This window comes from Chelonia mydas, chromosome 2 (assembly GCF_015237465.2).
Source record: "Chelonia mydas isolate rCheMyd1 chromosome 2, rCheMyd1.pri.v2, whole genome shotgun sequence".
Lineage (NCBI taxonomy): Eukaryota > Metazoa > Chordata > Testudines > Cheloniidae > Chelonia > Chelonia mydas.
In genome coordinates, this window is record NC_057850.1 from 260,430,555 (window position 1) to 260,457,398 (window position 26,844).

The window sequence follows — 26,844 nt, forward strand, 5'->3', positions numbered from 1 at the left end:
AGAGTGGAGAAAACATGTTCATTGTTTGGGGGGGGGGTTCTGGCTCAGGTTTGGAGCCAGGCATTTTCGTTTCTTGATCAGGGTCAGGGGAAACGATCTTTGCTCCTTTCTGCAGAGGGCGATGCTGTACGAGTGTCTGGCAGAAGGTCTGCCTGGGTCTGCCTGGTTGATGCTGTTCCCCTGTTCACACCACAGAACGTGTCGTGTAGTCAGCAGAGCTGGAGTGAGCAGATGCAATTTTTATTTGGCGGTGTCCCTCCGTAGAGCAGATTGCCCCCTGCAGAGGGAGCTGCTGTCCCCTTGCCATGGGGCTGGCGGAGGAGGTGTCCTGAAGCTCCTTGTGTCAAAGCACCGGAGGGGTAATAGACAGAGGAGTGCTGCACTGTGGGTTCACCTCTCTATTATATCACTGATCTGAGCTGAGGTGCTGAGGGGAGAAGGAGCTGGGAGCCCGTTCAGATCCGGAGTGGGGAGCTGGGAGGACCAAGAAAGGTTTCTGTCCCCAGCAACAGATGAACCCCTTAGTTTGGGGGTTTGTTTCACAACCTTCTTCTGTGAACAGACTCTTTAGGGTATGAGGTTATATAAGCTCAGTAGATACGCATGTGTATAGAAAAAGCTTTACCGGCAGAGGGTGAGTTCTGGCTACACGACTGTATCCAGCTGTGCTGACCTAGTTGTACTTTTTACAGTTATTCAGTAACTATCACTCCTCTGGGAAGATTTCAGGGGTTGCTTGCAATGGAGCCTGGTCACTCAAAGAGAAAAAAGCAGCGTCAATAGGGTTTAGGTGAATGAGGCTTCAGGTAGCTCTTGTATAATTACATGAACTGGTGACGTTATAATAAAAACCTGCTGGATTCTTCTCGTGGTGTAGGGCTCAGCACCACAAATAATACAAACCTTCTTCATTTCCTGGAGGGGGCGCTGTTGCACTCCCCAATGAGACCATCACTGAACTCCAGCAGCTGCTAACCTGCCTGAGGCATTACCGCACAGCCTTGCAGTGGTGCGAGTCCTGAATCCAGACGTCAAACAGGCTTTTTGCTTTCGTTTAGGCGAAGGGCTTGTCTACACTACCGCGGGGTTGATCTAAGATACGTAACTCCAGCTATGTGAATAGCGTAGCTAAAGTCGACGTACTTAGATCTACTCACCGTGGCGTCTCCACTGCAATAACCCGACAGCTGACGCTCTCCCGTTGACTCCGCTTGCGCTCCTCGTTCTGGCGGAGTACCGGAGTCGACGGGAGAGCGCTCAGCAGTCGATTTATCGCGTCTAGACTAGCTCCAATAAATCCACCCCTGCTGGATTGATCGCTGCTCGCCGATCCGGCTGGTAGTGTAGACAAGCCCTAAATTTTCAATTCGGTTTCAGAAGAGGAAAAGAAAGCATCAGGTAATCTGAACAGGTAGGATATTTATTCCCTACCAATGGTCACCTGTCTGACTTGTTCTGAAGCCAGATGGTATCAGCCTCACTCCTACAAACCAAGACAAAACAGTGTCGTTACTAGGGCACTGTCTCATGAAAAGTGAAAATTTACTTAAACACATTTGATCTGTGCTCCATTTTAAAATGTGTGTAAAATCACCATCTCTGACGGGGCAATTGGGGAAAATCTCCCCTAACCCTGCCCCAGCTTCTTGCCCCCTCACCCCCTGCAGGACATTTATCCCCACTCTCCCGCCTCACCAAAACATCCCTGTTTTCCCTTAAATCTTATGTGGCTTTGTGACGAAGCGGGACTGTTCTTAATGTTTCCTCTGAATAGTGTGGGGGTGCCTCAGTTTCCCCTATGCAGTTCTTAAGTCTCTAGGGGGTGGGGTAAGGGTGTATGATCATTGCAGAGCCCTAGAGGGCAGGTGTGTGCAGGGATCTGGACACAGAGAATGGCCGACACCCTGTTTCCTGGCAACTGATGGCCTGGCCCTTCGTCCCTGCAAGGTGAGAGCTAAAGGGTTGGAGAACAAAGGAATCCGGTGACCTCCTGGCCCAGGAAAGGGACCAAGCCCAGGGGAGGAGGGGCTGGAGGGGGAGTCAGTTTGGGGCTGGCTGGAGACAGGGAGTGAAGTGCAGACGTGGTTGTCTGGCTCACTGCCCCCACCCCAAAATGGACCCAGCTGAGGGGTCCTGTTCTCTGCACCTACAAGCTCTGTGTTAGACCATGTTCCTGTCGTCTAATAAACCTTCTGTTTCACTGGCTGGCTGAGAGTCACGGCTGACTGCGGAGTTGGGGGGCAGGACCCTCTGGCTTCCCCAGGACCCCGCCTGAGCGGACTCGCTGTGGGAAGCGCACGGAGGGGCAGAGGAGGCTGAATGCTCCGAGGTCAGACCCAGGAAGGTGGAGCTGGGTGAGCTGTGTGTCCTGCAGACAGGCTGCTCCCAGAGAGGAGACTTCCCCAGAGTCCTGCCTGGCTATGTAGGGAGCAGTTCCAGAGCATCGCCCGGGGACTCCGTGACAGGCTTCAGGGGACGTTGTGGGAGGTTCTGCACCAGCTCTGAGGGCTTTTCCCTCTTTGCCAGAAGCTGGGACTGAGCGACAGGGGATGGATCACTTGATGATTCCCTGTTCTGTTCATTCCCTCTGGGGTACCTGGCCCTGGCCACTGTCAAAAGACAGGACACTGGGCGAGATGGACCTTTGGTCTGACCCAGTCTGATGGTTCTTATGTTCTTAAGAACATGGGCAAGGGGACGGGGCCAGACAAAGGGGTTTCCCCAGCCTGGGGAATGCCGGGTTCGGGAGTGGCACCGTTTGAGCCGCGGGCAGATTGTGGCTAGAGCTTGTGGTGGATCCTGCTACCTGCAGCAGCCATGCACCATCCAAGATGATACATTAATATTGTCACCAGCTTTCATTTGAAAGCCCCGTTTTAGCCCCCTTATAACTTTAGCCTGGAAAATATCTTAGGCCCAAAAAATCCCAGATTTACTTTGTAAGCCAAGAGCTTCTGAGGAGTCTGACTGTAACTCGTGAAATGGTGTTTGAATTACGGAACATGAAAACATTCCCCCGATTTGACATTTCCACATGTCAATGTTTCTTTGGCTCCCTCTAGCTCAAAGAGCCGTTTGTTTGTTCTTCAAAGTTCCTGTATTCTAAAATCGCCCTGAGAGCTCATCCACTGGCGATATTTGGTAAAAAGAGATTGTACTTAGGCCGTTATTTAATATTTTTTTTGTTGGGGCCCAGCCTAGTTCCTGTTGATAACAAGAGGAGTCGTTTCTCCTCGGCTTCGATGGGACCAGAACTGGGCTCTGTACGCGTGTGTGCTCTGTACGGGAGTCCCTCCTTGGTCCCCTCCACTTCTCCCTAAACACACTGGTTTCCGGCGATCTCAGGCCTGCTGACGGGGGAGGGGGCAATTGCCCAGGGGCCTGGGCGATTTCAAAGGGCAGAACAGTCAAGGGGCCCCCTATGACGCGGGCTACCTGACATTTGGGCAGTGCTGGGCAGGAATGATTCAAGTAGGGTGACAAGATGTCCCAATTTTATAGGGACAGTCCTGATATTCGGGGCTTTTTCTTATATAGGCACCTATTAACCCCCCACCCCCTGTCCCGATTTTTCACACTTGCTGTCTCGTCACCCTAGATTCAAGTGCTGGCTGGCTGATTATCAGAGCACAGTGTTCAGTGGTGCCCCTCCCCACATCGCTCCGTCCTGCTGCGGCTCCCGGGACCCGCACCGAGCTGTGCAGAGCGGGCAGTAGGGGGTGCTGATGTGAGGGTGTCCCCGGCCTCTGCACCCCATCTCCGCAGAGCAGGGCAGAGGGGACACCACACGACACCGCCTGGTTCAGGAGGACTCAGAGCTACTGCAGTCTACGCTGTGGTAAGTGCCTGCCTTTCCTAAAGAGAGACTGCTCTGATTGTGAGATTTCCCCAGCAGCCAGCTCACTCTCTCTCTCTCTCTCGCACACACACACACACACACTGTCCTGTCTGTCTCTGTGTCTCACACATACTGTCCTGTCTTTGTGTTTCTCTCACACACACAGAGTCCTCTCTCTCACACACACACACACTGTCCTGTCTCTGTCCCTCTCTCTGTCTCACACACACACAGAGTCTCTTTCACATTCACCTCCCAACACATACTTGTATTATTGTTGTTGTTACTTCTTGGTACTTCCTGCAATGCACATATATTCTCTGCCATTTTATTCTTTTAAAGTGTGTTATTTTCATATTTTAACTGGTCTGTACATTTCATAATTTGTATTTCTCTTACACTTTAAATTTACTTCTTTGAGTAGTGAGTTCTAAAATGCCTAACCTGTCTTGGCTGGAGTAATTATCCCTATGGTAACTTTTTAATCTATATATACATAATAGCTTGGGGGGGGGGGTTGTTTGTTTCTACAGGTGGTGCACATCTGCACATACCTCAGTGCACACAACAAAATTTATTGCTCACTGGATGGGAAAAAAATAGAGGGAACATGCTAGCAGGGCAGGCACAGTACTGCCCAAATGTCAGGCAGCCCGCGTCACAGGGTGCCCCTTGACTGTTCTGCCCTGGGGCCCAGAATTGCTGTCAGCGGGCCTGGGTGATCTCACTCAGCTGTCACCTCTATGCTGGGGACCCACAACAGGCCAGATTAGACGGCAGCTTCTCTGCCTAGGGCCCAGCGTGGAGTCCAGGAGGGCCTGGGCTCCCATACACCACCTCCGCTCTACCACCTGGAGGCGGTGAACAGAAGCCCCGGTGTAGTGGTGCGGCAGCCCACTCCAAAAGGGGAGGGGGGAAAGCAGCCTTCGGGAGGCTGCGCAAACCTGCAGCCAATTAGAAGGGGCCTATGGGGAGCCAATCAGGGCCCATGTCAAGGTTCCTTCCCCACTCTGAACTCTAGGGTACAGATGTGGGGACCCGCATGACAGACCCCCTAAGCTTATTCTTACCAGTTTAGGTTAAAACTTCCCCAGGGCACAGATTCCTTTCTTGCCTTGAAAACCAGCTTAGGTGAAAACCTGGTACACTGCCACCACCAAGCGATTTAACAAAGAATCCGGGAAGAGCCCACTTGGAGACGTCTTCCCCCAAAATACCCCCCCAAGCCCTTCATCCCCTCTCCTGGGGAGGCTTGAGAATAAACAAGATGAGCACAAACCAGCCTTGAATTTTTAAGACCCTAAAAACCCAATCAGATTCTTAAAAAACAGAACTTGATTAGAAGAACAAAACAAAGATAAAAGAAACACTCTGTAAGATCAGAATGGAAGATAATCTTACAGGGTAATCAGATTCAAAACATAGAGAATCCCTCTGGGCAAAACCTTAAGTTAAAAAAGACACAAAAACAGCAATACACATTTCCTCCAGCACAGCGAATTTACAAGCCAAAACAAAGAAAACCTAATGCATTTTCTAGCTAGATTACTTACCAACCTTGCAGGAGTTGGAGGGCTTGCATCCTTGATCTGTTCCCGGCAAAGGTATCACACAGACAGACCAAAGCCTTTTTCCCCCCTCCAGATTTGAAAGTATTTTGTCCCCTCATTGGCCATTTTAGTCAGGTGGCAGCGGGGTGCCTTCGCTTCTTAACCCTTTACAGGTGAGAGGCGTTTGCCTCTGGCCAGGAGGGATTTTATAGCACTGTATACAGAAAGGTGGTTACCCTTCCCTTTATATTTATGACAGCCCATCTGGGCCCTATAAAAAGGCTGCAGAGCTGAGAGGAGATGAGTCTAGGCCTGACCAGCAAGGGTGAAGGACTGGCTCCCTGTAGAACATCGGTTCTCAAACTGGGGGGCGTGAAGAAATTCCAAGGGGGGTGCGAGGCTGCCCGACCCTTGAGCTCCCGGCTCCTCCCCTCCTGTCCACCCTCCCCCGCAGCTTGCACCCGCTCAGCTCCCAGGCTTTCCAATAAGCCAGTCCTGCCGCTCTGAGAGGCCTGGTAAGGGAGCGCGGGGAGCGGGGGGGTGGGATAAGGGGCAGGGGGTCCCGGGGGGGCAGTCAGGGGACAGGGGGCGGTTGGATGGGGTGGAGGTTCTGGGGAGGAGGTCAGGAGACAGGGAGCAGGGGGGGTTGGATAGGGGGTAGGGTCCCGGGAGGGGACGGTCAGGGGACAAGGAGCAGGGGGGGTTGGATAGGGAGTGGGGTCCTGGAGGGCGGTTAGGGGCGGGGAGTCCTGGGAGGGGGCAGTCAGGGGACAAGGAGCAGGGGGGGTTGGATGATAGTAAAAGAGAGATGGGGGGCATGAGGGTTTCTCGAAAATTAAAAAGGGGGCATGATGCCGAAAAGTTTGGGAACCACTGCTGTAGATGGAGCAGCACCTTGGACAGAGCCGTGCTGGGCAGGCTCAGGGGAGCAGAGCGAGAGCTCTGGCCTGTTACCTGCCAGGCTGAGGCCCCTGACAAAAAGGGCCGAGAAGATGCAAGGGCCAAGGGGAAGTGGCCCAGGGAGCATGAACAATAGAGGGGAGAGAAGGAGGGCAGGACATGGCTGCTGCTAGAGGGTCCCTGGGTCGGGACCTAGAGTAGTGGGCAGGCCTGGCTCCCCCCACCCCACCTCCCTTGCTCTGCACTTGTTACGGAGCAATGTGGCCGAGACAGATTGCAGTTTGCCCCGAGGCTGCAGTTGGCCACAGAGGCCATGCAGAGACTGCAGACAGACTGACAATACCCCCGGAAGGGGAATGGAGTTGGGGGCACAGCTGGAGGGCTGTGTCCTGAAGCGACGCTGCGGCTCAAGGAGCGACATGGGTCCAGCTACAGGCAGTGGAGACAGAGCAGAGCAGACACCAGGCGAGACACCAGCCGAAGGCAGTGCACTCAAACTGGACTGAGCTAATTCCCGGACTGAATAGCAGGAGGTGCCGCGGTGGTGAGTCTGCGCCCCGTCACACCCAGCAATCAAGGGAGCAAAGGGACTGGTTGGAGCCCTTGCAGCCAAGGGGTGAAAGGGCTTGTTTGGTTTGTTTACACTCTTGTTTTATCCTGCCAGGGCAGGTGGAGGGGTTAAGGAGAACTCTTCCTTTGGCCAGAGAGCTCAAAGCACCAAACTACCACCTCATTAATGCAGCCCGTTACCAGATGTGGAGGGAAGCTGAACCAGCAGTCGCTCCGGGCAGAGAGTCAGGTGAGCAGCCCTGTTACTCTCAGATTCAGGAATCTGGCTTTTCTCATTTCAAAATGTCCAAATGCCGGGTGTCTTGGAGTCACCAGATCTTAGGTCAGCAACTGACAGCAACAGGCTTCCGGAATTTCTGTCTAAAAGTGGGATGTTCCTTGCACTCAGGTGTATTCAGAGACTGAGGTCTGGAAAGCTTTGTTAGCTCTTAAGGCATGTTTAAGTGTTTGTACAAAGCATTCCTCTAGTCCCTGTGTAGCAGGGTGGTGTGGAGCTGAATGTCTGTGCTGAATTTCATTTAAAGACGTGATGCCTAGCCTTCATCCGTACAATGCCAAAATGACCTTCACGAAGAGTTTCCAAACCCCGAGACTGACGTGATTTCGGAATGATCACTAGCATTTCCCCCAAAACACAACTGTGATTCACAGATAATTCACACTGATGTGACACAAATGGTGTGAACTGGGGATTCTTTTGATCCAATGCTCTACCTTGTAGCACCATCCCCTGCACAAGAGAAAGCACATCATCCTTAGTGGTTTCTTCGTTGATGTCTGCGCTAGTGACGGGTAACCTAGCCACCAAATTGAGACAAAGCACTTTGTCGGAAGTTTCTTCGGGTTGATGAGAGCTTGGACTTGGCAGATGTGACTGCCCATCAGCATTGCCGTGCTGAGTTCCTTTAAGGAACTGAATAGTATAGGAATGAGCTGAAAGTAGCAAGGCCCATCGTTGCATACAAGCAGCAGTTAATGACGAAGTTCCATGTTTTGGTCCAAAAATTGAAAGTAACAAGCGATGATCCTTCAGCAAGGTAAAATGTTGAGCACACAGATAGGTATGGAACTTCCAGATTCTAAAGATAATGCTGAGAGCTTCTCAATCTGTTTGCGCATAGTTCTTCTCAGGCATAGTGAGTGCTCATGAGGGAAGGCAATTGGTTTTTTCATGCCATTAGGAAAAAAGGGGGTAAAAACTGCACCCACTCCAAATGGTGAAGCATCACGAGTCAATTGCAATGGTAACAAAGCATCTAAGCGTGTAAGAGCATTGGCTGATTTCAGCAGTTTCTTTGCTTCCTTAATTTCACACTCACAATCTTTAGTCCATTTCAAGTTTTTATTTGCTCATAACAGTTCACGCAAAGGTGCCAATACATTTGCCAGATTAGGCAGAAATTAGCTGTAGTAGTTAAGCAGTCCTAAAAATGAACGTAACTGTGACATGTTCTCTGTCAATTTCCTTAAGCTCACGGCATCAGTTACGTGTCCAAGGTATTCAAATGAAGGTTTGAAAAACTCACATTTGTCTCGGCGCACTCTCAGTCCATAGTCTTCCAAATGTCGCAAAACAGCATCCAAATGTCAAAGATGATCCTCTTAATCCTTTCCTGTATTAAGAATGTCGTCCAAAGAGCATTGAACTCTGTTCAGTCCCTTCAGAATCTTATCCATGGCTTTCTGGAACCGGGCAGGTGCCCAGTGTGATACTGAAAGGTAACCTGTGGTAGCGAAATGTAACCCACACACCTCCTGGGGGTGGGGTTCTGTCCCATCTCGTGGCACCGAGACCACTTACGGAGAGAGATAAAATGAGTCTGCTCGACAGCCTGAGCTAACAGCTGGCTTTTAGCTCCTGCGCTCGAGGCTCATGCACTAAGCTCCAGAGGCCCCAGGTTCGATCCCGCCCGTCAATGACCGGGGTCTGATGGCATTACACAAACAAGACCGTTTGTGAGATATTTGCGAGATGCCAGGTCAGTCTCCATTTGTACATATGTGCTGAGCAAATCCAATTTACTGAAACACTGTCCTCCACCAAGAATAGCAAACAAATCCACAATATGAGGTAGTAGGCACTGCACATAAAACTGGATTCAGTGTCACTTTGGAAAGTCAGATGGAGCCATCCTTCTTGATCACTGGTATCATGGATGTAGCCCACTCACTGCTGCGATGGGTGTAGCCAGGGGTGAAAGTAACTTAAATTTCTTACAGGTACTGTCATATCATATGAATGCAGGGGGCTCAAGGCAGGCGGCTGAGGGTGTGGGGGGCTCAGGGCAGGGGGTTAGGGGTGTGGAGGGCTCAGGGCAGAGGGTTGGGGTGCAGGGGGCTGAGGGCTCTGGGCTGGGGGTGTGGACTCTGGGGTGGGCCCGTGGATGAGGGGTTTGGGATGCAAGAGAGGGCTACAGGTTTAGGGAGGGGCTCAGAGCTGGGGGTTGGGGTGCAGAAGAGGGTACGAGCTCTGAGCTGGGGGTGCAGGCTTTGGGGTGGGGCTGAAGATGAGGGGTTTGGGGTGCAGGAGGGGGCTCTGGGTTTGGGGGGGGCTCAGGGCTGGGGCGGGGGGTTGGGTCTTGGGCTTACCTTGGGCAGCTCCCGGTCAGTGGCGCTAAGGCAGGCTGCTTGTCTGTCTTGGCTCCATGCTGCGCCCTGGAAGCGGCCGGCAGGTCTGGTCCCTAGGCGGGGGTGGGGGGCAGGAGGCTCCGCGGCACGCACGCTACTCTTGCCCACAAGCACCCCTCCGCAGTTCCCACTGGCCGGCTCCCGCCCAATGCGATCTCGGAGCCGGTGCTCAAGGCAGGGGCACTGTGCAGAGCCCCGTGGCTCCCCTGCCTAGGAGCCAGACCTGCTGGCTGCTTCCGGGGCGCTGCATGGTGCCCCAGGACAGGTAGGGACTAGCCTGCCTTGGCTCCGCAGCACCGGCAACCGGACTTTTAATGGTCCGGTCGGCGGTGCTGACTGGAGCTGCCAGGGTCCCTTTTCGACCGGGGGTTGGGGGATGTGGAGGGTGTGGGGGGCTCAGGGAAGGGAGTTGGGGGGGCTCAGGTCAGGAGGTTGGGGGCATGGGGGGGTCAAGGCAGAAGGTTGGGGTGTGTGTGTGTGTAGGGGTGAGTGGGGGGGGTCGGGGCTGGGGCAGTCCCGGTTGCAGTCGGTGACCCTGCCCTGCACTGCTCCTGATCCCAGCCAAATGGGAGCTCTAGGGGTGGTGCCTGCAGGCAAGACAGCGCGCGAAGACCCCCTGCTGCTCCATTCCCCCCAGGGGCCGCATGCCAGAGCGACGGGCCTGCGCTGCTTCCTCCGCCCCTCTCCTCCCCCCCAAAGCACACCGCGTCCCTGCTCCTCTGCCTACCTCCCAGCGCTTCCCGCTGCCAAACCGCTGTTTGGTGGTGCTTAGGACTTTCCCGGAGGGAGGGGGAGGAGCGGGGACACAGCACGCTCAGGGGAGGAGGCAGAGAAGAGACGGGGCCGGGGCGGGGATTTGGGGAAGGGGTTGGAATGGGGGCAGGGAAGGGGTGGGAAGAGGCGGGGCAGGGCCCCATGGAAAGGGTGGAGTGGGGGCGGGGGCAGAGGGGAGGTCTTGAACAGAAGTAATTCTAAAAGTAAATGCGTGTTTTGTTGTTTGAGTGAGGTGCATTATTGAGTGTTTATATTTTATTAAAACCCCTCGGAAATGACTTCGGTGTCGAAAAAAAGAACACTTGTGGAAGAAAAGAGAGTTTTCCAAGACAAATGGGAGAATTTATATTTTTTCACAGAGGTAAAAGATAAAATTCAATGCCTTATTTGTCAGCAAACGATTGCTGTTCCCAAGGAGTATAACGTGCATCAGCCCTACCACACGATGCACTGTGAAAAATGTGATGCATTCACTGGAAAAATCAGAGAGGAAAAAGTTTGGCAACTTAAAGCAGCATTTGCGAAGCAAAGAAATTTCTTTTCGGAGATTAACAAATCTAGTGAAGATTCAGTAAGAGCAAGTTTTGTAATAAGCAAAATGATAGCTAAATCACCGCGACCTTTTACAGAAGGCCTATTTGTAAAAGAATGTCTTGTGAAGGCCAGCGAAATTTTATGTCCTGATAGAAAGAAAGTTTTTGAAGGCATAAGCTTGTCTGCCACTATGGTTGCCTGCAGGATAACGGATTTAGCGGATAATGTATAAAAACAATTGATTCAAATGGAAAAAGACTTCACAGCATTTTCAATTGCTCTTGATGAGAGTACAGATGTATCAGATACCACACAGAGTGCAGTGTTCATTAGAGGTGTGGACTGCAATTTGAATATAACCGAAGAATTGCTAGACGTAATGCCACTGAAGGGTACCACAACGGGATGTGACATATTTCAAGGACTGGAAGAGTGCATTGAAAAAGCTGCACTGCCACGGAACAAACTCGTATCTTGGGCTACGGACGGTGGCCATCAGCATGCTTTGAAAACGTTGACGTGGTTGGATGATTGAAGACCGAATGGAACAGGACCAGGCATTAGCTTCGCCAGCATACACTGCATTTTGCACCAAGAAGCCCTGTGTAGTAAAAGTCTACAAATGAAGGAAGTTATGGATGTAGTTGTTAAAACTGTTAATTTTATACGTGCATGAGGGCTGAATCACAGACAGGTCACTTCTTGTCTAGCAAGTATGGACAGCGAATATGGGGAACTTCTGTATCACACTCAAGTGAGCTGGCTGAGTCGTGGAAATGTTCTGAAGGGTTTTTCGCACTTAGAGAGGAGATTGATTCCTTCATGAAAATGAAAAACAAGGAGGTTCCACAGCTTGCTGATTCCACTTTTATCTGCAGCCTTGCTCTTCTCACAGACGGAACTGATCACCTGAACGCACTGAACGTGAAGCTTCAGGGCAGAAAACAGGCGATAACACAGATGTATGACAGTGTGAAGTCATTCAAAGTCAAGCTTACTTTGAGGGGGAAACAGCTGACTGCTGGCAATTTGGTCCATTTCTCAACTTTGAATTCCTTAGGAAAAGTTGAACCCGAATCCTTGAAAGAATATGCAGATATCATCTCTAACTTACACATGCAGTTTGATGTGCGGTTTAAAGATTTCAAGGTGCTTGAACCACATTTTCAACTTGTTTCCACACTATTTTCTGTGGAAATTGACAATGTTGCAGAGGAAATGAGGATGGAGTTAGTGGAGCTTCAGTGTGATACCATTTTGAAGCAGAACTATACCGATGTTGGAATTCCAGAATTCTACCAGTTTCTTTCACAAGAAAGATTTCCCATGTTATTCTCTGCTTCTGCAAGGGTAATGGCAATGTTTGGAAGTACATAGATATGTGAACAGTTTTTCTCTTCCATGAAGATTAACAAATCTGTGTTAAGATCAAGGCTCACTGGTGAACATTTGCAAGCAACACTGAGATTGGTTTCATCTCCGGATATCAAACCTAATATTGATGCTCTGGTTGATGCAAAACGCTGCAGCTAAGTGGACAAAAATGAAATGACTGTCAAAATTAGCACTTCGCATTACAATTTTTAAAAAGTTAAGACATTGACTTTTAATAGCATATTACTCTTCATTTTTTTTCATTTTTGACTATACTTTTGTATCGTTGTATGAAAAGGTTTCAGTGACGCAGCCCTTGGCCAATGTACTAGTCCTCATGTGGCCCTCGTGGTGATTTGAGTTTGAGATCCCTACTCTAGTTGGCGTATCCCTTTTGGGACTAACTTTTCTCTGGTATAAGGCTTCAAAACCGTGGCAGTTTCTTCCAGAGGAACTTGTGACAAAGTCTGGTGACAGGTGAATGCAGGAGACAGCAGCTCCTGTATCAAGCTCCAAGCTTGTAGGAACTCTCTCGATTGAGGGTGTGACCCTGATGCCATCTCTGACTCCAGCTTCCAATAACCCGTGTAGTGCTAGGTCTTGGGCAGTGTCACTAGAGCTCTTGTCTTTTCCCACATTATGAATTCCTGACTTCGATGCCTGTCTTAGGTTCAGTCTTCATAGGTGTCTTCTGAGGTGGGTGGTTAGTCTGTGCTCCTGGTCATTGAACTCTGCGACAGGACACAGCGAGGTGTCCTTTCTTCTGGCACTTCCTGTGAATGACCTGGCAGGCCCAGCAATCCTGCTCTGCATGCACAGTTTGTTCACAACATCCACATGGACATTCCTTACATGCCTGTGTTTCTCTGCCTCACCAATTCAGAAGGTGAATTTCTCGGTTCACACTAAATCCCAGGGTAACTGTCTCTGCAGTTTCCATGGCCCTAGATATTTCAACAGCCTTCTTGAACGTAAGTGCTGATGCAGTCAGTAACTTTTTCTGAATCTGGTCATTACATAATCCAGAGACAAACTGGTCATGCAGAGCATCACTTACCATTTGTCCGAACTGACAGTGCTCTGACAACTTCCTTAGAGTAGGAACTCCGACTCTCCACTTCTCTGACGTCGCCGATGGAACCAATATCATTCCGCTGTCATTGATGGGGTTGGAGAAAAATGTCCCCGCATTGCTGCCGAAATTGTGATGTGCGTGGCCGTTCTGGGCACAGTTGGAGACAGACACTCATGAAGCAGTCTGCGTGCCTGTTCAGTCTGCAAGACTGAAACTCTTCATCTGTCTGGATTGGAGTTGCAAGCTACAAATTACTCAAAATGTTCAAGGCCCACCACCCAGGATTCACAGTGGGAGCGAGAACTCAGATCCTAGACGTCATCTCTGCCACATGAAAACGGATTTGTTTGTAATGTGCTCTGTCTGAGCTGGATTTCCATGTACTGGCTCCTGCCCATGTAAGCGGGGGGATGGTCCTGCTATTGTGGGGAACTTTCCTGGCTTATACACGACCCTGGTGGAATTGGCTAGTGAAAGGATCTGAGTCCTTGCTCCCACTCCCTTTACCCAGAGGCCTGCCTGTCCTCGAGGGCTCCCCTGTGGCAGAGTCCTCATAACCCCGACAAGGCTGGCTCCAGGATTCTTGGGGGGGCTCGACCCCAACCTTGCTGTGGTCACTTAGGGCAGGGGCTAGGGTGTCCCCACTCCAGGGTGCTCTCTCTGCACTGGATGCTTCCCTGACCCACTGATCGTTACATACAGTTCAAAGCAAATACAATTTATTAAACAGCAACCAATTAAAATAATAAGGAAAACTGGGAAAGGTGACAGGAAAACCCGTCCCCCCGCTCTGTGGCAGGGAACATCACAAACAGCGTCTCTGGGATGTCAGGGCAGTTCAGTCTGTTCCTCACATGTCCCAGGCTCCTGCCCAGGCCCTGGCTATGCTGCAGGGATGCTGCCGGTCAGACACTCGCTCTGGTGGTGGCCACGCGCCCTCAGGCTCCAGGTGGCAGGACCCTTCTTCCCAGCGTCGGCCCCCACGTCGGGGCTACAATCCCCCTCGAGTCTGGCCTGCAGAGCCTCTTGGCTGGGGCGTCTCTCTGCGCTGGGCCCACTGCCCAGGGTCCCTGTCGCTCTGCCCATCTGCTCACCGCACCTGGCTCCAGACGGCTCCAGCCCCACCACTCTGCCTCAGCTCCAGCTCCACTACTCTGCCTCAGCACGGCTGCTGCTGCTGCTCTGCCTCCAGCCCCCTGGGCTGTTTCTCTGGCCCCTCTGTCTCCGGTTGCAGCTCTGCTCCCAGGACAGGGTCTGCTCCCTGCGCTGCTTCTGTGACTCTGCTCCCAGCTCTGACCTTCTCCCTGGGCTGCTTCTCTGGACCCTCTGGCTGGCCCAGCTCTGCTCCCAGCCCAGCTCGGGCCCCTGCTCTCCCCTTAGTTCGGCCCCACTCACTCTGACCCAGGCAATTCTGGCTCACATGGAGGATGGGACCCCCCTGGCCTCCTGACTCCCTGATTACCCTGCCCACCCTGTCAATCAGGCTGACCTGGAGCATTGGCCTCTCCCCGTTGCCCCTGGGGACTATCAGTCTCAGGGACCTGGTTTCCCATCGACCCTTCCCCTTCCTTTTGTACTGGGAGCTAGCAACCAAAACACCCCCACTGAGTGTTAGTGAGGGGACAACAGTCCCCTTACACTAGGAACTAATGGCTGCCGGTCCCAGGGATGCACTGCGAGCAGCCAGCCGCCCATAAACCTGAATGGGACACGCTCCCCAGGGCCGTGCTTAGGCATATGCAGCATATGCGGCTGCGAAAGGCACCCAAAAATTTGGGGCATCTATGGGTCTTAGTGGCCACCCTCCTGCCTCTTCCTATCCCTGTTCTGACCCTTCCTGCAGGCTCCCACAGCTGTAGCTGCTGCAGCCTGGTGAGTCTTCCTCCGGAGGGGATCTAGTAACTTAAAAGTGAAAAAGCCTCCAGCCTGCCAGACCGATTAGCACAACATGGAACCTGTTAAAGAGCCATTCAAGGGGGGATGAAGCCATTCAACAGGCATTTGCCAACCCCCAGGTACAGACTGTCAGTTTCTGAATTTACTGGCCAAAACAGTTGGGCATTGCTGTAATATCTACTCAGAACATGTCAGTCTGCAGGACCTTAGTTAGAATTTGCTTTAAAAATACTTCATTAGTGTGTTGCTGAAGATTTTAAAATCACATCTCTAAAAAATCCTTGCATAGATTTTTAGATGCACAAACATCTTTGGCCTTAAATGCTTGGATCTTCAGACATATCGTTTTTTAAATAAATCCTTCAAAAGACGACCCTTCTCTAAAATACATGTTTTAATTGTAATTACTATAGTACAAAAAACTTGCTTCCAAAGTCTTCCTGTCCAACCCTTTCTCCCTTCACCCAGCCCCCCCACCCCCACCCCGAAGAGAGCCATTAAAGGGACAACACCCCTTTTCTTCCAGATAGCTGGACAAACGAGTTTCCCTTTCTTTACTTCTGACTATCTGATGAACTAGTTTTAAGAGAACCCTCCAACAAAATCAGTACCTAGTAAGATATAAAATCCTTTGTTATGCCTAAAATCTTTGGAAACATATTTTTTAAAGTTGGTGAAATTTCATAAGCATGAAATTTAATAAGAATAATAAGAAAATAAGAATATTTCCAACACACCTCGGAACAACATACTAATCCACAGAGACCTCCCTACCAACACTATTGCCAGCAGGAGAGTGAGTTTGTGTGGGGGAGGGGGGGGAGTGAGAAAACCTGGATTTGTGCTGGAAATGGCCCACCTTGATTATCATGCACATTGTAGGGGGAGTGGTCACTTCGGATGAGCTATTACCAGCAGGAGAGTGAGTTTGTGTGAGTATGGGGGTGGGGGAGTGAGAAAACCTGGATTTGTGCTGGAAATGGCCCACTTTGATTTTCATGCAGGTTGTAAGGAGAGTGGTCACTTTGGATAGGCTATTACCAGCAGGAGAATGAGTTTGTGTGTGTGGTTTTTGGAGGGGGGTGAGGGGGTGAGAGAACCTGGATTTGTGCAGGAAATGGCCCACTTTGATTATCATACGCATTGTGAAGACAGTGGTCACTTTGGATGGGCTATTACCAGCAAGAGAGTGAGTTTGTTTGTGGGAGGGCGGAGGGTGAGAAAACCTGGATTTGTGCTGGAAATGGCCCAACTTGATGATCACTTTAGATAAGCTATTACCAGCAGGAGAGTGGGGTGGGAGGAGGTATTGTTTCATGGTGTCTGTGTATATAATGTCTTCTGCGATTTCCACAGTATGCATCCGATGAAGTGAGCTGTAGCTCACGAAAGTTCATGCTCAAATAAATTGGTTAGTCTCTAAGGTGCCACAAGTCCTCCTTTTCTTTTTGCGAATACAGACTAACACGGCTGTTACTCTGAAACTACAAAAAGAAGGATTCTAGGTGGACTCCTCCTGAAGGTCGAGACAGCAGACTGGACTTCTACATAGAGTGCTTCCGCCGACGTGCACGGGCTGAAATTGTGGAAAAGCAGCATCACTTGCCCCATAACCTCAGCCGTGCAGAACACAATGCCATCCACAGCCTCAGAAACAACTCTGACATCATAATCAAAAAGGCTGACAAAGGAGGTGCTGTTGTCATCATGAATAGGTCGGAATATGAACAAGAGGCTGCTCGGCAGCTCTCCAACACCACTTTCTACAAGCCATTACCCTCTGATCCCACTGAGAGTTACCAAAAGAAACTACAGCATTTGCTCAAGAAACTCCCTGAAAAAGCACAAGAACAAATCCGCACAGACACACCCCTGGAACCCCGACCAGGGGTATTCTATCTACTACCCAAGATCCATAAACCTGGAAATCCTGGGCGCCCCATCATCTCAGGCATTGGCACCCTGACAGCAGGATTGTCTGGCTATGTGGACTCCCTCCTCAGGCCCTATGCTACCAGCACTCCCAGCTATCTTCAAGACACTACTGACTTCCTGAGGAAACTACAATCCATCGGTGATCTTCCTGATAACACCATCCTGGCCACTATGGATGTAGAAGCCCTCTACACCAACATTCCACACAAAGATGGACTACAAGCCATCAGGAACACTACCCCCGATAATGTGACGGCTAACCTGGTGGCTGAATTTTGTGACTTTGTCCTCACCCATAACTATTTTACATTTGGGGACAATGTATACCTTCAGATCAGCGGCACTGCTATGGGTACCCGCATGGCCCCACAGTATGCCAACATTTTTATGGCTGATTTAGAACAATGCTTCCTCAGCTCTCGTCCCCTAATGCCCCTACTCTACTTGCACTATATTGATGACATCTTCATCATCTGGACCCATGGAAAAGAAGCCCTTGAGGAATTCTACCATGATTTCAACAATTTCCATCCCACCATCAACCTCAGCCTGGACCAGTCCACACAAGAGATCCACTTCCTGGACACTACGGTGCTAATAAGCGATGGTCACTTAAACACCACCCTATACCGGAAACCTACTGACCGCTATTCCTACCTACATGCCTCCAGCTTTCACCCAGACCACACCACACGATCCATTGTCTACAGCCAAGCTCTACGATACAACCGCATTTCCTCCAGCAACTCAGACAGAGACAAACACCTACAAGATCTCTATCAAGCATTCTTACAACTACAATACCCACCTGCGGAAGTGAAGAAACAGATTGACAGAGCCAGAAGAGTACCCAGAAGTCACCTACTACAGGACAGGCCCAACAAAGAAAATAACAGAACGCCACTAGCCGTCACCTTCAACCCCCAACTAAAACCTCTCCAACGCATCATCAAGGATCTACAACCTATCCTGAAGGACGACCCATCACTCTCACAGATCTTGGGAGACAGGCCAGTCCTTGCCTATAGACAGCCCCCCAACCTGAAGCAAATACTCACCAGCAGCCACATACCACACCACAGAACCACTAACCCAGGAACCTATCCTTGCAACAAAGCCCGTTGCCAACTGTGCCCACATATCTATTCAGGGGACACCATCATGGGGCCTAATCACATCAGCCACACTATCAGAGGCTCGTTCACCTGCACATCTACCAATGTGATATATGCCATCATGTGCCAGCAATGCCCCTCTGCCATGTACATTGGCCAAACTGGACAGTCTCTACGTAAAAGAATAAATGGACATAAATCAGATGTCAAGAATTATAACATTCATAAACCAGTCGGAGAACACTTCCATCTCTCTGGTCACTTGATTTCTGACCTAAAAGTGACTATTCTTCAAAAGAAAAGCTTCATGAACAGACTCCAACGAGAGACTGCTGAATTGGAATTAATTTGCAAATTGGATACAATTAACTTAGGCTTGAATAGAGACTGGGAGTGGTTGAGTCATTATACAAGTAACCTATTTCCCCTTGTTTATTCCTTCCCCCCCTCCCCACTGTTCCTCAGACGTTCGTGTTGAACCCTGGGTTTGTGCTGGAAATGGCCCACCTTGATTATCATACCCATTGTAAGGAGAGTGATCACTTAAGATGAGCTATTACCAGCAGGAGAGTGGGGTGGGGGGAGAGAAAACCTTTTGAAGTGATAAACACCCATTTTTTCATGGTCTGTGTGTATAAAAACCTCCTCACTGTATTTTCCACTTTATGCATCCGGTGAAGTGAGCTGTAGCTCACGAAAGCTTATGCTCAAATAAATTGGTTAGTCTCTAAGGTGCCACAAGTACTCCTTTTCTTTTTGCGAATACAGACTAACACGGCTGCTACTCTGAAATAAACACGTCTATTGTTATGGAGATCACACAAAGTAAATTATTGTCCCTTTTTCTAAAAGCAGTGAACATTGTTATGAACACACTAAACCTCTGTGACTGATTAATTTAAAATAATGTCTTTGTTTCAGTGAGTTAAATATGTAGTACTCTGGAATGATTCCTTTCTGAAGGCTTAAGAGTACATTTAAAATATAAAACCAGCTTAGAAATACGGATTAAGAAAATGTAAAACAGAGAAGAGCTGCATCATGTACGCCATAATATTTCATGTTGTATTCAGCAGGACAGCTGACTTGCCCTTACTACAAAGTTTTTGCAAATAAATCTCTGACAAACTTATGGGCATATCAAAAAACCCGTCACTGATACTTTTTATTCCCAAATTTAGTGCTTTTAATTAGGTACCTTCTGCATGTCCAGTCCTCACCATCTGACAGGCAGTGGAAAACACGCTCCATTTTCTCTGGAAAGAAATGGCAGAAGAGTGTTTTTTTCAAATGTCATTTGCTTCATTTGGGTTCAGGGATTTGGCTGGAAGGGGGTGAGCAGGGAGGAGGAGGGAAGAGACGAAGGAGACAGTGGGGAGAGGGCGGGGCCTAGGCGGAGTGGGGGCGGGGCCTGTGTGGAGTGGGGGAGGAGCAGGGGTGGAGTATGGGCGGGGCCACAGGCAGAAGAGGTGGGTGGGGAGCGAGCCTCCCCAAGTGGCAGCTTCACTCACCGCCCATGACAGCAGGTGAGAGCGGGTCGGCTCCCGCACACCCCGCGCACACTGCCCTCTCCTTCGGCAGGGGCCGGATTCACAGAGCCGAATGCGCCAGCACTGCGCATTCTGCGTGAGGGAGAGGGTCCGGGGGTCTCTGAGGGGAACTGTGACTCTCCGCCACCATGAGGTGGGCCAGGAGGCTCGGTATCCTTTGCTGCCTCGTCCCTCCCGCCCTGGGCTGCGACCCCGGGCTGCCGTCGGGCATAGGGGCACCAATTTAATAATACTGCGTAGGGCCCCATAAATCCTAAGGACGGCCCTGACGCTCCCTGACCCTCTCACAGCTGATAGGTGTATCTGGTCCCATCACGGCTCTGGGAAGAAGGCTGGCATGTGAAATAGACCCATTCTCCCTCTAACCTTTACTAATCCTCGACAAGAATTCCGCGGATTCGGCAGCCATTAGCTGAGACACCAAGTGCAGGAAGCAAACAAGGGGAAAACCAAATATCCTGCCCCAGAAACACGGAAAAAGACAGACCTGGATTCTTCATCATTTTCCAGTTTACAACGAAATATTCTTCTGGCTTATCTGAAAGGGAGACGTGACAGTAAACTGCTGAGAGGGTTTTCTGCTCAGGTAGATCATTATTAATTCTTATTGTTTACATTGCAATAGCACAAAGAATCTCGTTGCACTTGGTGTTGGACAGGCACAGAGACAGACACAGCTTCCAGCATGGCCAGTGTTTACCCTAGACTCAGAATTCAGCATCATTCGTTGCAGGAAGATTTTAGAACCTGTCAGCCACTGTTTAATAGACCTGGGTTTCTATTGACAACGAGCTAAATCCTTGGACTTTGTGAGTAGTTTTTATGTGACTCTTTTAGTAAGACGTGACTTTGGTATAAATTCAGACTCACCTTCTATACAATTAACAAACAGGCTTTTAAATTTAACCTCCTGTTACTACAGTGGGGACAAATGAAATGGGCTTTGTTTGTTCCTGTGCTGTTCATCCCGGATGACATTTCTGAGGAATAGAAAAGGCAGCTGGGTGGTGCCACCGTGTGGCATTTGCTGTTCACATCTAAAGAGGGACTGTTTTATGCCTAAGTAATTTAAAAGTTTGGGGCCAGATTCTGATCTGTTTTAATCCAGTAATAACTTCTCTGAAATCAGCAGAGATTGTCTGAATTTGCATCGGTGTGACTGAGGGCACAGGCCCGTACTCTTGTAAAGCTCCTCTGTGATTTCAGCACTTTTGTATATAGCAATATAGTGAAAATTCAAATTGGAAATAAAGGGCAAATTTTGAAGTGTGTGTGATTAGCCACTGGAAGGAGCTTCCCAAGGAGATGTGGTGGATTCTCTGTCATTTTAAATCTATAAATTGAGATTCGATGTCTGTTTTCTAAGACTGTTTCTCAACCTTTTCGATACAGGGACCAGCTTGCTGCATTTCTAAACTGTGTCAGAGAGATCTCAGGGACCAGCGCCAGCCCACAACCCGTCGCTGAAAAACACTGTTGTAAGAGATGCTTGAGTTTAACTACCAGTTACTAGGCTCACAGTGTCACTTACATACAAGGGAAGAATAATTCCTCCTCCAATACAGGAATTGCTGGGTCCTGAGTGAAATTCCCCAACCTGTGTGTGCAGAAGATCATAGAATCAGAGAATATCAGGGTTGGAAGGGACCTCAGGAGGTCATCTAATCCAATCCCCTGCTCAAAGCAGGACCAATCCCCAACTAAATCATCCCAGCCAGGGCTTTGTCAAGCTGGGCCATAAAAACCTCTAAGGATGGAGATTCCACAACCTCCCTAGGTAACGCATTCCAGTGCTTCACCACCCTCCTAGTGAAAAAGTTTTTCCTAATATCCAACCTAGACCTCCCCCACTGCAACTTGTTCTGTCATCTACTACCAAAGAGAACAGCCGAGCTCCATCCTCTTTGGAACCCCCCTTCAGGTAGCTGAAGCTGCTATCAAATCCCCCCTCACTCTTCTCTTCTGCAGACTAAACAAGCCCAGTTCCCTCAGCCTCCCCTCATAAGTCATGTGCCCCAGCCCCCTAATCATTTTTGTTGCCCTCCGCTGGACTTTCTCCAGATGGGATTGGCATAATGGTCCTTCCTGGTCTTAAAATCTATGAACCACTGCTGAATTTGACCTCAGTGTTCCGGGATATTGACTCTGGTTTGGGGGCGGTATTTGTCTTTGTTTTTTAATGTCACCATCCACTGTCAACAAAATAACTTCAGAATTCCTTTATTATACCCAGCAGGTGAGGTCCCATGGATGAAAAGGAAAAGCATCAACATGGAGCGGTCTCAAGAAGCTGGGAAGAGAATGGCTTCCAGAGCTGTGACAGTGGGAGACACTGCAGGAGCCCACACAATGTGATACAGGAACCCAGCAGGAAACACACTAGACATTAGTGTGTTGTGGAAGAGGTTCCAACAAAGCCACAAACTTTATACCCGTATGAATGTGGGAAAGAATCCAGAGGAGAGGTGTTAGATTCATGCCTGTGGGTCTGCACAGGGCAAACCTAACAGAAATATCCTCAGGCAAAGGAACATGCTCAAGGTGCATCCAGGTATCTGCATCCAGGGGAGAGGGCGGTGTAAATGCACTGAGTGTGGCAAAAACCTTCCGGAAGAAGAAGATCCTGAAGGTGCATCAGATTGTGCCCACAGGGGAGAGGCCACACCAGGGCAGGGAGTGTGGGAGAAGAGCTACCGGCATAAACAGATACTTCTGACACACCAGTGTTTGCACACGGGGGAGCGGCCCTATCCCTGCACCGACTGTGGGCAGAGTTCTGGCAAAAGGAGATGCTGATCATCCACCAGTGTATCCACACCGGGGAGCGGCCCCACGCCTGCCTACGCCGCGGGAAGATCTTCCGCCAGAAGAGCGGCTTGAACAAGCACCAGAGAGTCCACAGGGTGGACGTGGCCCCGCAGTGTGCCCAGTGTGGGAGGGACATCGGCAAGACGCAGGGGGTCCCGATACACCAGGCCCCCTATCGATGTCCTGAGTGCAGCATAGACTTGAGTCTGAGAATCCACCTGCGGGACATGATACATCGCTACAGTGACAGCAGGAGGGGCTTTGGGAAGGAGCCAAAGCCGATCAGGCCACAGGAACGCCACGCAGCAGAGAGGCCCTTCACAGGCACAGAACGTGGGAACAGCTTAAAGCAGAGCAACCACCTGCTGAGCCACCAGCCGCCCCACGCCCTCGGCGAGCCACCAGCCGCCCCACGCCCTCGGCGAGCCACCAGCCGCCCCACGCCCTCGGCGAGCCACCAGCCGCCCCACGTCCTTGGTGAGCCACCAGCCACCCCACGCCCTCGGCGAGCCACCGGCAGCCCCACGCCCTCGGCGAGCCACCGGCCGCCCCACACCCTCGGCGAGCCACCACATATGCAGCCAGTGCGGAAAGAGCTTCAGCCAATGGATACATCTGATAGCACACGAGAAAACTCACACAGCAGAGAATCAGATTAAATGCACTGACTGTGGGTAAAATCGGTTCCTGGGAGAATAGCCCCATCACATGCTTAGAATTAGGGCAGGGGAAAGAACGCTTTCTGTGTGTCAGTGGTGGAGGGACATCTTAGCAAGGGAATGACACAGGAAGGAGACTCCGTAGGGGTCTATTTACATGCAAAGAACCTCAGAAACCGATTGTGTTTGAACATCCCTGCTCTGACCAAGCTCTGCTCAGCACCAGACTCGGGGAACGTGGGGTCAAGGGGCTTTAACACCTTTACACTCCCCTGATTCAGGGGTCTGTCCCCAGACTATGCGATAGCACCTCACAGCTGCTCTAAACTGTCAGCTGCTCACAGCCCCATGGAGCTGTTCCAGCAGCAGGGGATTGCCAGGGTGCAAGTTCACTTTGGACTTGCCCCTTCACCCCAAGGCACATCACCTGTTAATGTGGTTCTACACCACCCGAGAATTCCCCAACACTGTGGGGATCCTCAGCATATCCCCTGCTTCCATGGCTGCAGAGGGCAGCGAAGCGGCTGAGACAGACGTGTCATTGCTGAGTTCTCCTTCCCCAGCTGAACTCACTGGGCGAGAAACTCAATAAATGTGAGCAAAGCTGTTTTGAATGTTCCATGCCACACTAGGTGTGTACAGAGTCATGAATCCTGTGCTGTGAGTGCAGGACCAGGTGTGTCCTGTACCCATGTGTATTTTATGTCTACACAAGAGTGTCTTGTTGCCCTTGGAGGGCTGGTGGGGTGTTTATTATGTAAATGGCTGGGGATTAGAAAGTTGGTTCTTTTTAATCAAGAATGGAATTTCTTAGCTTGTTTCCATGTAGTGCCTGGTTTTTCAACCACAGGGGATCTGGGAGCCTGAACTCTTTTGCCACAGACCAAACCTTTAAACCCAAAACAACCTGTGCTGTCTGCAAACCCTGTTGAATCGACGTGGTTAGCACAAGAAACCACCAGAAATGTGCACTGCTGCAGGTACCCTCAATCCAAGTGTCTCTCAGCCCTTCACACACACATGAATTGCGTCTCACAGCCTGCCCTGTGAGGGAGAGAGGCAGTTGTTATTATCCTCGCTTTATAAATGGGAAACGTAAGGTCCAGAAAGGGTAAGAGGCGGTGCCTCCGGGAGAAACAGAGAGGGGGAGGGGCACTACTTGGCCCTCAAACCCTCCCCCTCTTCCACCCCATCACAGCCCATGAGGCTGTGGCTGCAAGAAAAGCCCCAGGTGGCCACGTTTGAGAACCGCTGAACCACGTGAGTGGAGAAGGTTCTCAGGAAGGTGATGATCTCTCCTTAGCCCTCTTCTCTGCCACCCTAGAAATAGCTCGTCCCTGCCCGGTGACGTTGTGACAGGTGACTCACCCCTACGAACAGCGTATGCTTGAGCAGTGAGCTCGTGTGTCAGCTGGTGACGGGGCTCACTCCCCACACTGGTGCCCCTTGCTGGACATCTTGGGGATTAGCTCAGCAGGTCGGTACTCCCTCTCCCGGTGATGCCTCGCCTGCCATCACATCTTCTCTCTGACCCAGGTTACTCCAGGACCGTGGTTTAGACTCTCTGGCTGTAAGGCTCTGTCTACACTACAGCCTATGTTGGCAAAACTTATGTCACTCAGAGGTATGAATATTCCACCCCCCTGAGCAACATCAGTTACGCCGACATCAACGCTCGTGTGCACGGCGCTATGTCGGTGGGAGAGCTTCTCTTGCCAACATAGCTTATGCCTCTCGTGGGGCCGGGGGTTTTATGCGGACGGGAGAGCTCTATCCCATTGGCATAGAGCATCTTCACCAGACACACTGGAGCGCTGCAAGTGTAGACACGCCCTCAGAGTTCAAACAGCGAAGAGAGAGATGGAAAATTTTTCTGTGGCTTTGTTTTATTTCCTTCATTCAGCTCAGCATTTCGATAGGGTCATGAACCAATCCTTTGTATTGCGATGTTCCTTGATGGCCCATCTGATCTCATAGTCCTTCTGGATGGGTAGGGGACAGGGACGCTTTCCGTGCCTGTGTTAACAAGTTCAGAGCAAACATTTTCAAAGTTATAAAGCAAAACTTGTGTATTTTTTTATAGCAGGGAATGCCGACATTACACGTGAGATTTAATGCAAGCAACAACTTACAAACATTTCTTAGAGTCTGACCACTAAATATATTCTTATAAGATTAATAGTTTTGCTCAAAATAGATAACATACAGGTGAACTGGTTTGGTCTCCGGCGATAAGTTTGTTAGTTTTTAGCTACTGCCTGCAGTATTGGCAAGAGCTGGCCCCTGGTTTGCCAGCGACTCAAAATTAACCAAATGTTTGGAACAGTACAAACATACATGCATGGAAGAAGCTTACTGAAAATACAAATACTCAGTGGGAGGGAGAAACCTAGGAATTGTACTGCTTAGAGAAGCAGGGTGTTCAGTAGTAACTAATACCAATTCTGCACTATGGAGACTTTGGGCCAGATCCTCAGTTGGTGTAAATCTATGAAGTCAATGGATTTTGCTCATATGCATCAGATGAGGATCTGGCCGATTGTGTAGGGTCCAGGAGGACTGGAAGGATTGTATAATAAACTCTGTGGGTTTCAGTGTAGCCAACACTCATGGTTTTATTGCAAGTCTCATGGTATTGGATGCTTTTCTTATAAGCCCCAGCTCTGGGAGTCATGTCAACGTGCGAATTTCAGCTAGTGCTCATGGCTTTGCAGGAAAGCTTGGAAACATGACCCATCCGCCTCTGAGGCTACGTGTACACAGCCGGGGGCAGCAAATCTCAGCACCTGGGCAGACTCCGGCTTGCATTACAGCTCTAAAATCAATTGCAGAGACATTCGAGCTGGAGCTTGGGCTCTGAAGCCCTTCCCCTTCCCTAGGCTCCAGAGCGGTTTTAGTGCGGTAGCGCCAGTCCTGTGAGTCTGAGCGGCCGACCGGGGGTCTGCAATTCACTGCTGCGGGCTGCCACTCACGGTAGATGCACCCTTAAAGGCTCACAAACCAGGCGCAAATAAAAGAACCAGCCATTTGTGGGTATGAATTTCCATGATTTTTTTAAAAAAAGGAGTACTTGTGGCACCTTAGAGACTAACAAATTCATGAAAAAACTCATACAGATACAGACAGACATCATCTTCCTTTCCAAATGCAAACAGATGGACATCGTACCAAAAGGACTGAAGGAAAAAAATGTGTTAGTCTCTAAGGTGCCACAAGTCCTCCTTTTCTTTTTGCGGATACAGACTAACATGGCTGCTACTCTGAAACCTGCCATGATTTTTAAGGCAATCGCACCCTTTGGAGGACCTGGCTTATGTGTTTTGAACACTCGGGGTGTGTACTTTCTGGGATCTCAGGAGGCAACACGGTGTCCTCTCCATTTCACTTACCGACGGGTCCCGGGAGCAGTGACTGGCTCACCACACTGCAGGAACCGGCCCATTTTGGCCACAGCACATTATATTCACTTTTATCAGACCAGCCTAATAACACGCCCCCCCGTCCATTCTCTGTCTAGCTGACCTGTTCATTTCAGAGTGCCCACAGCCAAGTCTGATTATAGGAGGCAGGGAGGCTGCAGCCCCAAACAACTGGAACCCGTTTCAGTGAGACAGGCAGCCACATTGTCTGGGTTTTAA

The 26,844-nt window shown here is 50.2% G+C and overlaps 1 protein-coding gene and 1 long non-coding RNA gene across 2 annotated transcripts in view; one reads left to right on the forward strand and one right to left on the reverse strand.

Moving 5' to 3' along the window:
* Positions 1 to 26,844, reverse strand: part of GIMAP8 (GTPase, IMAP family member 8) — a 641,187-nt gene that overhangs the window by 174,194 nt on the left and 440,149 nt on the right. The window lies entirely within an intron of this gene.
* On the forward strand, positions 6,249 to 26,329 carry LOC119565460. Its single transcript, XR_005224158.2, has 4 exons — positions 6,249 to 7,087; positions 20,365 to 20,548; positions 21,132 to 21,217; positions 21,976 to 26,329. It is a non-coding gene; the product is annotated as an uncharacterized LOC119565460 (long non-coding RNA).